The 11,550-nt window shown below is 43.3% G+C and overlaps 1 non-coding gene across 1 annotated transcript; it reads right to left on the bottom strand.

Annotated features, from left to right (window-relative positions):
• Window positions 1–804: 804 nt before the first annotated feature.
• trnat-agu (transfer RNA threonine (anticodon AGU)) lies at window positions 805–878 on the bottom strand. The gene has a single exon. It is a non-coding gene; the product is annotated as a tRNA-Thr (tRNA).
• Window positions 879–11,550: the final 10,672 nt, after the last annotated feature.

The following is an 11,550-nucleotide window of genomic DNA, read 5'->3' as shown; positions in this document are numbered from 1 at the left end:
TGTTACATCATCACTCTGACAGTGGGAGGGGTTGATCCCACTATCTTCAGCATTAACCCTTTACATCCTTATACTACACTGTCTGTCCAAACAAATGGGTGGAGGGAACTTCCTTCATTTATTCAAACACTTGAAAATCAACTCAAAGCCATCAGAGAGAGAGAGGGAGAGAGAGTGTCAGAGAACTTCCTGCATCCAGTCCTGACCCTGTCACACTCAGCAGCTGCTCACCCAGACCCCACTCTCCTCAACACTGAACATTGTTACAGAGACCCTTCAAATAATGTTTATAAAAGGCGGAAAAATTCAAAGTTCATCGCAGCCGGATTGAATGGAACAAAGTTTAATATCTTCTCACCGTCTCTCAATACCCACGAGACATAGGTTTTCTTATTTGGTTCCTTTGATTTTTCTTGTTCCTGATTGACAAATATTCCAAACCTCGGATCAACCTTCCCACTCGTGTCATGTCCCCAGTCTCGGTTAAAAGCAACACATAACGACACAAACACTCTGAAACATACAACGCAGTCACACTTTCCTTCAGTGAGATTAATGTCGAGCTGTTTTCCAGATTGAATGTAACCGTGAACAAATTTGTATCAAAGAAGTTGCCTTTGGCGTATCAGCACTGAATTTCTGGACAAGGAGGAACAGCCATTCCCAACTCACATCCTTCACAAAGGCTGTTTTCTCCTGTGACTGAAATTCATCATGTAATTTGAATTCCAAGTTCAAGTTCACAAAACAGAGATATAAATGATTGACAAGGAAACTTCTAAAGCATATCACAAATGTGAAATAAAGCTCTGCTGGGAGTTGAACCCAGGCTCTTCTGTTTACTAGACAGGTGCTTTAACCAACTAAGCTACAGAGCCAAATCACAAATGCTTGTGTAGTTGAAATCAGAGGAGGATCTGTTTATTCTCATCACACGTCTCCACTGGTCACAACATATTTTAACTTTTCCTACTTACTGATACAGTCATATACTCTATTTTTCCCAAAACTGAGAATGGAGGTGGAGGGGCGACATGATAGAGGTTGACAAAGTTATGAGTGGCAGAGACAGAGTGGATAGTCAGAAGCTTTTTCACAGGGTGACAGAGTCAGTTACGAGGGGACATAGGTTTAAGGCGAGGGGGGCAAAGTTTAGAGGGGATGTGCGAGGCAAGTTCTTTACACAGAGGGTGGTGAGTGCCTGGAACTTGCTGCCGGGGAAGGTGGTGGAAGCAGGGAAGATAGCGACGTTTAAGAGGCATCTTGACAAATACATGAATAGGATGGGAAGAGAGGGATACGGTCCCCTGAAGTGCAGAAGGTTTTAGTTTGGACAGGCATCAAGATCGGCGCGGGCTTGGAGGGCCGAATGGCCTGTTCCTGTGCTGTACTGTTGTTTGTTCTTTGTACATAGATAACACGTTTATAGATGTGGTCACCCCACAGCTTAAGAGTATGCAGGGAGAGAGGGAATGGGTGACCACCAGGCAGTCAAAAAGAATCAGGCAGGTAGTGCAGGACACCCCGAGTGCGTCTCACTCTCCAGCAGGTATTCAGTTCTGAATACAGAGGACAATGATGCTTCACCTGGGGAGTGCAGCCGGAGCCAAGTCCATGACACCATGGGTGACTCAGCAGCAAAGGGGAGTACAGGGAAGACTGGAAAAGCCATAGTTGTAGGTGATTCAATCGTCAAGGGAACAATCAGGTGTTTCTATGGCCACAGACGTGAATCCAGGAATGGAGTGTTGGCTCCCTGGTGCCAGGGTCAAGGATGTCATTGAGCAGTTACAGAGCACCCTGAAGCGGGAGGGTGAACAGCCAGCACTGGTAGTCCACATCAGAACCAACAACATAGGTAGATATAAGGATGTTGTGCTGCAGTCAGAACTTAGGGAGTGAGGTAAGAAATTAGCAAGCAGGACATCAAAAGTAATAATCTCCGGATTACTCCCAGTGCCACGTGCAAGTGAGTACAGGAATAGATGGATAAGACAGATGAATGTACAGGAATAGATGGATAAGACAGATGAACGTGTGGCTGGAAAAATGGTGCAGGAGGGAGGACTTTCGATTTTTGGGACAGGTTGGACGGGTTGCACCTGAACCGAGCCAGGACGGAGTTCCTTGCAGGATGTTTTGCTAGTGCTGTTGGGGAGGGTTTAAACTAGTTTGGCAGGGAGATGGGGACTGGAAGGTAGAGTCAGATCAGAAATGAAAATGGAAGGCAGAAAATTAATGGAGTCTGGAAGAGAGAGGAAACACTGATTAGAAAATTCAAAACAAAAAATGTTGGCAGTGCTCAAGGATATCTAAATCAATGCAAGGAGTATAGCAAATGAAGCAGATGAGCTCAGGGCACAGTTAGACACACGGCAGTATGATATCATAGCTATTACACAAACATGGCTAAAGGAGGGACAGGCATGGCAGCTCAATCTTCCTGGTTACAGGGTTTTCAGACGTGAGAGGGAAGGGGATAAAAAAGGAGGGGGAGTGGCAATTTTGGTCAAAGAAACTATTACAGCTGTGAGGAGGGATGATATGTTGGAAGGTTTATCAAATGAGACCGTATAGATTGAGCTGAGGAACAAAAAATAGGCAATCACACTGCTGGGAGTGTACTATAGACCCCTAAACAGTCAGAGGGAGATGGAAGAGCAGATATGCAGGCAAATATCTGAGAAGTGCAAGAACAATAGGGCAGTAACAGTGGGGGATTTGTTCCACCCAAACATTAACTGGGATACTTTTTGTGTAGAGGGAATTGAGGGAGCAGAATTCTTGAGGTGCATTCAGGAGTACTTTTTTAGCCAATATGTAGCAAGTCCAACAAGAGAGGGTGAAGTTTTAGACTTAGTTTTAGGAAATGAAGAGGGGCAGGTGGAAGGAGCGGCAGTGGGACAGCAATTTGGTGGTAGTGATCATAATTCAGTCAGTTTTAATATAATTATGGAAAGGACAAGGACAGAACAGGAGTTAGAGTTCTCAATTGGGGTAAGACCAACTTTACTAAGGTGAAGATTGATTTACCGAAAGTGGACTGAAAACAGGTAGTTGAAGGTAAATCAGTGTCAGAGCAGTGGGAAGAATTCAAAGGGGAGATTCCAGGGGTTCAGAGTCAACATGTTCCCACAAAGAAAAAGGGTGGGAAGGCCAAATCTAGAGCCCCATGGATGTCAAGGAGTTTACGGGTATAATAAGGCAGTAAAGGAAAGTTTATGCCCAACACAGAGAACTGAATACTACAGAAAGCCGAGAGGAGTATAGAATGTGGAGGGGGGAAATCAACATTGAAATTAGGAAAGTTAAGCGACAGCATAAAAGAATATTGGCAATCAAAATTATGGTGAACCCAAAGATGTTTTATCAATACATTGAGAGTAAAAGGATAAATAAGGAAAGAATAGGGCACAGAAAAGACCAAAAAGGTAACCTATGTGTAGGGCAGAAGATGCTGGCATTGTTCTGAATAAATACTTTGCATCTGTCTTCACAAAAGAGGGGGAAGATGCATATATTGTAGATAAGGAAGAGGGGTGTGAAGTATGGATGTGATCCATACAGAGGGAGAGAGGACATATTAATGGGATTAGTGTATATGAAAGTTGATAAATCACGAGCGCCGGATGGAATGCACCTCAGGCTGTTAAAAAGAAGCAAGAGAGGTAATAGCAGAAGAGCTGATCATCATTTTCCAGACCTCACTGGATACAGGTTTTGTGATGGAGGATTGGAGGACTGCTAACCTTGTACCTTTGTTTAAAAAGGGAGTGAGGGAGACCAATAATTACAGGCCAGTCAGTCTAACATCAGTAGTGGGCAAATTATTGGAATCTATTCTGAGAGACAGGATAAAATGTTACTTCGAAAGGCACAGATTAATCAAGGATAGTCAGCATGGATTTGTTAAGGGAAGATCTTGTCTAACCAACTTGATCGAAATTTTGAAGAATTAAGAAGGAAGATAGATGAGGGTAGTGCAGTTGATGTAGTCTTCACGGATGTAAATGTAGGGGGTATGAGTTTGCAGATGGCACAAAGATTGGCTGTGTGGTAAATAGCAAGGAGGATAGCTGTAGACTGCAGGAAGATCTTCATGGTCTGGTCAGATGGACAGAAAAATGGCAAATGGAATTCAATTCAGAAGTGTGAGTTGATGCACTTGGGGAGGTTAAACAAGGCAAAGGAATACACAATTAATTGGAGAAGACTGAGAGGTGTAGAGGAAGTGAGGGACCTTGGAGTAAATGTCCACAGATCCCTGAAGGTAGCAGGACAGGTCGTTAAGGTGGTAAGAAGGCATATGGAATCCTTTCCTTTATTAGCCGAGGTATAGATTTAAGAGCAGGGAGGTTATGCTGGAACAGTATAAATCATTAGTCAGGCCACAACGAATACTGTATGCAGTTCTGATCACCTTATTACAGAAAGGATGTAATTGCACTAGAGAGGGTGCAGAGGAGATTCACGAGGATGTTGCCGGGATTGGAAAAATGCAGCTATGAGGAAAGACTGGATAGGCTGGGGCTGTTCTCCTTGGCACAGAGAAGGCTGAGGGGAAATCTCATTGAAACATACAAAATTTTGAGGTGCCTGGATAGAGTTGAAGTGAAGGGCCTATTTACCTTAGCAGAGAGGTCAGTGACTGGGGGAAACAGATTTAAAGTGATCTACACTAATGGAATTGATTCTGTATCTTTCCATTTCACAGTGTGGGTGAGTTCTGAACTGGTATCTAATTTGTGTCTCAGGTTACAATATCTTTCAGCACCTTAGAAACTTTCTCTGTAATGAATGTTGAACTTGTATGTAACTTGTATCTCAGGGTACACTATGGGGATGTTTAAACATCCTTTATCATGAATGGATGTGAGCTTTGAGTATGGTATTTAATTTAAATCTCAGGGTACAGCATTACGTTAGATTCTGTGCCATTCAATCAATACTGTGTGCCAATTCTATCTGATATTTAATTGATAGCTAAGTCTGCATTATATTTAGATTGACACATTGTATTTCAATCTGTTAATGAGTGTGACTTTGACCTGGGATTGATGTATCTGACTGTCAATGGGACTGAATTGGGGTGAAATGGAAACAACTTATTTCTCTCCTGCTTTGTTTGATTGTTGGATTGAAAATGTGTCTCTGGAACTCGGGATCAATGTGGGCCTGACTACTTCTGCAGTCTGAGACCAGGGAACTGATGAACTGTCTATCCCTCTGTACTCTGAGTGATAATGTACCTACTGTGTGTGAGAGGAGCTGGCTGCACTGTTCCTTGTGCCTCGAGTGCAGCAACCATCACATTCATCACGATTCCTTCAAGTATTTGCCTGTATGAAGAAAAAATATGTCTTAACTCAAGAACAGGGGAGGTGCAAAATATCAAAGAGGTGAATTTAATTTCGCAATTAATAATCATTAAAAACACCCACAAATGAAAACCAGTGTCAGTATCTGTCTCCACTGAAGTAATGAAGCTCCCAGCTCCTGCATCACAAGTGTTCTGGGCAGATCCATCCAGACAAAACACTGCACTGGGATCGTCCCAACTGCTCGATGCTCTACACATATTTCCAGCCACCCTGCTTCATATGCACAAATAAAGAAAAATAAAGCCCCATATGTATATCCCTCAATTTCTTTCTTCCCATACAGTTGTTCCACCTCCCCTTAAATGCATCGATATTATCGCCTCGACCTCTCCCTGTGGTTGCAAATTCCAGATTCTAACCACTCACTACATAAATACCTTTTTCATGAATTCCTCATTGGTTTTATGAATGTTGATTTTATATTTTTGGCTCTTGTTTCAGACAACACCACAAGAGGAAACATATCTGCATGTATTCTATAGAAGCCCTTCACTATTTCCTCACTTTTTTCATTTGTTAGTGTGATGTAGGCATCACTGGCTATGCCAGCATTTATTGCCCATTCCAAATTGCCCTTGACAAAATGGTGGTGAGCTGCCTTCTTGAGCTGCTGCAGTCCTTGAGATGTAGGAATTCCAACGGTGCTGTTTGGAAGGGAGTTCCAGGATTTTGACCCAGCGACAGTGCAGGAATGGTGATATAGTTCCAAGTCAGGATGGTGTGTGGCTTGGAGGGGAACTTGCAGGTGGTAGTGTTCCCATGCATCTGCTGCCCTTGTCCTTGTTGGTGGTAGAGGTTCCAGGTTTGGAAGGTACTGTCGAAGAAGCCTTGGTGTGTTGCTGCAGTGCATCTTTTAGCTGGTACGCACTGCTGCCACTGTGCATCAGTGGTGAATGGAGTGAATATTGAAGGTGGTGGATGTGGGCAATCAAACAGGCTACTTGAGTGTTGTTGGAGCTGCACTCATCCAGGCAAGTGGGCAGTATTCCATCACACTCCTGACTTGTGCCTTGTGAATGGTGGACGGATGTGGGGAAACTGGAGGTCAGTTACTCGCCGCAGAATTCCTAGCCTCTGACCTTGCTCTTGCAGTCACAGCACTTATATGGCTGGCCCAGTTCAGTTTCTGGTCAATGGTAACCAATGGTCAATGTTAATGGTGGGGGATTCAGTGATGGTAATGCCATTGAACATCAAGGGGAGATGATTAGATTCTCTCTTGTTTGAGATGGTCATTGCCTGGCACTTATCTGATGCCAATGTTACTTGCCACTTATCAGCCCAAGCCTGGATGTTGTGCAGGTCTTGCTGCATCTGGACATGGGCTGCTTCAGTATCTGAGGAGTCATGAATGGTGCTGAACATTGGGCAATCATCAGAAAACATCCACACTTCTGGCCTTGTGATGGAGGGAAGGTTGTTGATGAAGCTGCTGAAGATGGTTGGGCCTAGAACACGAGCCTAAGGAATTCCAGTTGTAATGGCCGGAGACTGAGATGATTGACCTGAACAACCACAGCCATCTTCCTTAGTGCCAGGTATGACTGCAAACAGCAGAGCATTTTGCCCCGATTTCTATTTACATTGGTTTTGCTAGGGCTGCCTTGTTGCCATACATGTCAAAGGCTGCCTTGATGTCAAGGGCAGTCACTCCCACCTCACAATGCAATGTTTCTTTAACTCTAAAATAAAAGCAAAAGTCTGTAGATGCTGGAAATATGAAATAAACAAAAATGCTGGAAATACTCAGCAGTTCAGGCAGCATTTGTGGAGGGAGAAACACAATTAACATTTCAGGTCTGTGTCCTTTCATTTTACAATATGCTTTATGTCCTGGTAGATAACAGTGCATTCAGTTTGCAGTAATGGAATTAATACTGTATCCTCCAGTCTGACCATTTGTGAGATTTGTGGAGTGGTGTGTAACATGTAGCTCAGTCTGCAGTCTGGTTACATTATTAAGATTAATTCTGTACTTTACAATCAGGTACTGTTTGTCTGTTCTAGCTGACATTGAATTTGTAGTTCAGGCTGCTGTCTTGTGAGAGTGACACAGTGCCTTGCAATCAGACAGTGGATGTGATTTTGGACTGGGATTGATGTATCTACCTGTCAGTGGGACGGAGTTGGGGTGAAATGGAAACAACTTCAGTCTGTCATGCTCTGTGTGACTGTTGGATTGACTGTTAGTCTCTGGAACTTGGGATCAGTGCCAGTCTGACTAGTACTGCTGGCAGTGATTGTGGAACTGATGTCTCTGCTCTCTGTGAGTGATACTGTCCTTACTGTGTGTGAGAAGCCGGCTGCACTTCCCCTTGTGCTGAGGCATCATTCTATTTATTCTACTTCCTTCAAGTATTTGCCTGTAGAAAGAAAAAGTATTTATTATAATTCAGGAAGAGGTGTGGTGGAAGTTACAAGAGAGACCAAAACAATTTTTGAATGAATAATCATTGTGAACAATCACAAAGGAAACCCAGCAATACAAACAGAGTCAGTGTCTGATTCCACTGCAGTCCTGCAGCCCCCAGCTACTGCATACCAGGGGCTTTGGCCGTTTTACAACAATTAAAATGACATCCAGAAACAATCCACTGGGCCATGAATGGGACTGACAGACGGAACAGGGACTTTTACACAGGTCAGATTTCCAGTTCCCGCTCCCATGGTCTAACCGTTCAAGCGAAACCAAACAGCCGCTGTTTAAAATGTGTCCTTCACACTTCTCACCTGGTGCCTATAATAGATTCTCTTTGTGTAACTCCCCACATTCTGACTGTCCGCTTCTATTTCCACAGTTCACTGTCCAATAACAATAAACTGCGGGACCAGGCTGGATCGCTCTCTTTGCGCTGGCACGGACATGTTGGGCCGAATGGCCTCATTCTGTGCCGGAAATTTTCTATGTTTCTGTTTGCTGAATTGTTGCCTGAATCTGCGCCTGCGCTCCCCTCCCCCAGCACTGCCTGTGAGCGGAAGAAGATGGTTTGAAACAGTCGCGAATGGAGAGATCCCGTTCCCGGGGGAAGGAAGCCAGCAGCAGCCTCCTTCCAGCAGCACATCGCTTTGGGAGCGTGTCCGCAGATAGACTCAGAGATCAGCATCGAGTCCGGGGCAAGTTCAGGGGCAGGCGGGGGCTGTAAGAGGCGGAATGGAGAATCAACTGGTCCCGGAACATGGGGTGAGTGGGGGAAGGGAGAGGCCATTCTCAGGCTGTGTGTCGACGGGGAAAGGAGACAGAATGGGAAGAACCTGTTACTGCAGTGCAGTCAAACAATGATAATATTTGTATGACTGGGCTTCCTTTGTGGGGGCTCATTATTATTTGAGAGATTAAATTCATTAAAATCCTGTATCTTCTATCTCACCTGTATTTTAGTTATAAACATACTTTTGTTCAAACAGACAAATAATTGAATGAACCAGAATAAATGTGATGTTTCCTCCACCCAAGTTACAAGGAAGAGTGTCACCAGCTCCTTCTCACACACAGTCCGTACATTATCACTCACAGAGTGCAGAGACACAGACAGGTCATCAGTTCCACAGTCTCAGACAGCAGAAATAGTTCCAGAGACACATTTTCAATCCATCAATCAAACAGAACAGGAGAGACGGACGTTGTTTCCATGTCACCCCAACTCAGTACCACTGACAGGTAGATTCATAAATCCCAGTCCAAATTCTCACCCACTATCAAATTATCAGTGTGTCAATCCCACAATAGTGCAACCTCAGCTACAAATTAAATACACATAGAACTGACACATGGTTCCCTTTTCAAAGTTATAGAATTAAGGGCGGTGCAGTGGTTAGCACCGCAGCCTCACAGCTCCAGCGACCCGGGTTCAATTCTAGGTACTGCCTGTGTGGAGTTTGCAAGTTCTCCCTGTGTCTGCGTGGGTTTCCTCCAGGTGCTCCGGTTTCCTCCCACATGACCAAAAGATTTACAGGTTGATAGGTAAATTGGCCATTATAAATTGCCCCTAGTATAGGTAGGTGGTAGGGAAATATAGGGACAGGTGGGGATGTGGTAGGAATATGGAATTAGTGTAGGATTAGTATAAATGGGTGGTTGATGGTCGGCACAGACTCGGTGGCCGAAGGGCCTGTTTCAGTGCTGTATCTCTAAACTAAACTAATATAATCTGAGATTCAAGTTAAATACCAGCCCAATATTTACACATGTTATCAGTTTATTATCAGTATTAATTCCCATAATGTGTCCAGACATATACATTAGATACAAGTCCAAATCTCAAGTGCATAATCAGATTGAGAGATTCTGAAATATCGTATAACCTGAGATACAAACTCAGATTCCAGTTTAAAACTCATCCGGATTGTGAAACTAAAAGATACATTATAAATTTGATGAGTTTAGTCTGAGCTATAAATTACATACCAGTCCTGAAACCTCATAGTGTCAGATGGAAGATACTGTGCAATTCCAGACTGAGCTCATTTTACACACAAGTCCAAGATTCTCCCTCAGAGTCAGACTGAATGGCATTGATCAAATTGATTAGTACAGTCTGAGTTACATTTGCACATCAATCCTGTATCAGATTGAAAGATACATTATCTTTCGTTATTATGTTCACAGTGACAGATATTTAATACTTGGCAAAACTTCAAACATATTGTCTGCTTAAAACCGACCACATCTGTGGCCTGGTGCTATGCTGACATTTTATGCAGAATGAATCCAGACTTGCAAACAGTCCCAGGGACGGTAGGTTATATAATGAATCCCCCACTCACACAGAGTACCAGATACTGACAGATAAATTGATGCTGAAACACATGCTCAGTGCCAGATGCTGAAAACTATAGGTTGATTATTGCACTCACTCACAGCACCTCAGCCTGAGTCATCTAAAGCAACCTAACACACAAATAGTAGCACTGAGAGATTGAGAAAGAGTCCAAAACTCACATAGAGTACCAGGCACTGACAGATATAAAAGGAAAACTACACACACATGGATATAGGATTGGCTAACTCACAGAAAAGAGAGTGGGGATAATTGGAGCATTTTCAGATTGGCAAACTGTAACTAATGGAGTGCCACAGGTACAGTGCTGGGGCCTCAACTATTTATGGTCTATATTAATAACTTGCATGAAGGGACCAAGTATATTGTTGCTAAATTTGTAGATGGTACAAAGATAGGTAGGAAAGCAAGTTGTGAGGAGGACACAATGTGTCTGCAAAGAGATATAGATAGGTTAAGTCAGTGGGAAAACATTTGGCAGATGGAGTATAATATGGGGAAATGTGAGATTGTCTACTTTGGCAGGTAGAATAGAAAAACAGAATATTATTTACATAGAGAGAGACTGCAGAATGCTGCTGTACCAAGGAATCTGGGTGTCCAGGTACATGAATTACAAAAATGTTAGCATGAAGGTATAGCAAGTAATTAGGAAGGCAAATGGAATATTGGCATTTTTAGCAAGGGGAATGGAGTTTAAAAGTAAGGAAGTTTTGCTATAACTTTACAGGGCATTAGTGACATCCCAATTCCATACAGTTTTGGTCTCCTTACATAAGGAGGAATATACTTGCATTGGAATCAGTTCAAAGAAGGTTCACTCGACTGATTGCTGGGATGTTGGATTGTCTTATGAGAAAAAGTTGAGCAGTTTGGGCCTATACTCACTGGAGTTTAGAAGATTGAGAGATGATCTTATTGAAACCTGTAAGATTCTCAGTGGGCTGGACAGGTAGATGCTGAGAGGATGTTTCTCCTTGTGGGGGATTATAGAATTAGGGGCCAGAGTTTAAGATAAGCAGTCTCTCTTTCAAGAAGGAGATGAGGAGGAATTTCTTCTCTGAGAGGGTTGTTAATCTTTGGAATTCTGCTCTCCAGAGGACTGTGGAGGCTGTGTCATTGAATATATTCAACGCAGCGATAGACAGGTTTTTGATCGACAACAGAGTCAATGGTTATGGGGGCAGGCAGGAAAGTGAAGTTATGGCCACAATCAGAACAGCCATGATCTTATTGAGTGGCAGAGCAGGCTTGATGGGCCAAATGGTCTACTCCTGTCCTATTTCGTATCTTTTTATGTTCTTACACACACACACACACACACACACACACACACACACACACACACACACACACACACACACACACAACCAATGTGTGGCGGATCTAGA

This window comes from Heterodontus francisci, chromosome 35 (assembly GCF_036365525.1).
Source record: "Heterodontus francisci isolate sHetFra1 chromosome 35, sHetFra1.hap1, whole genome shotgun sequence".
NCBI classification, from domain to species: Eukaryota; Metazoa; Chordata; class Chondrichthyes; order Heterodontiformes; family Heterodontidae; genus Heterodontus; species Heterodontus francisci.
The sequence above is the reverse complement of the archived record's forward strand: the minus strand, read 5'-3'. Positions and strand labels throughout refer to the sequence as shown.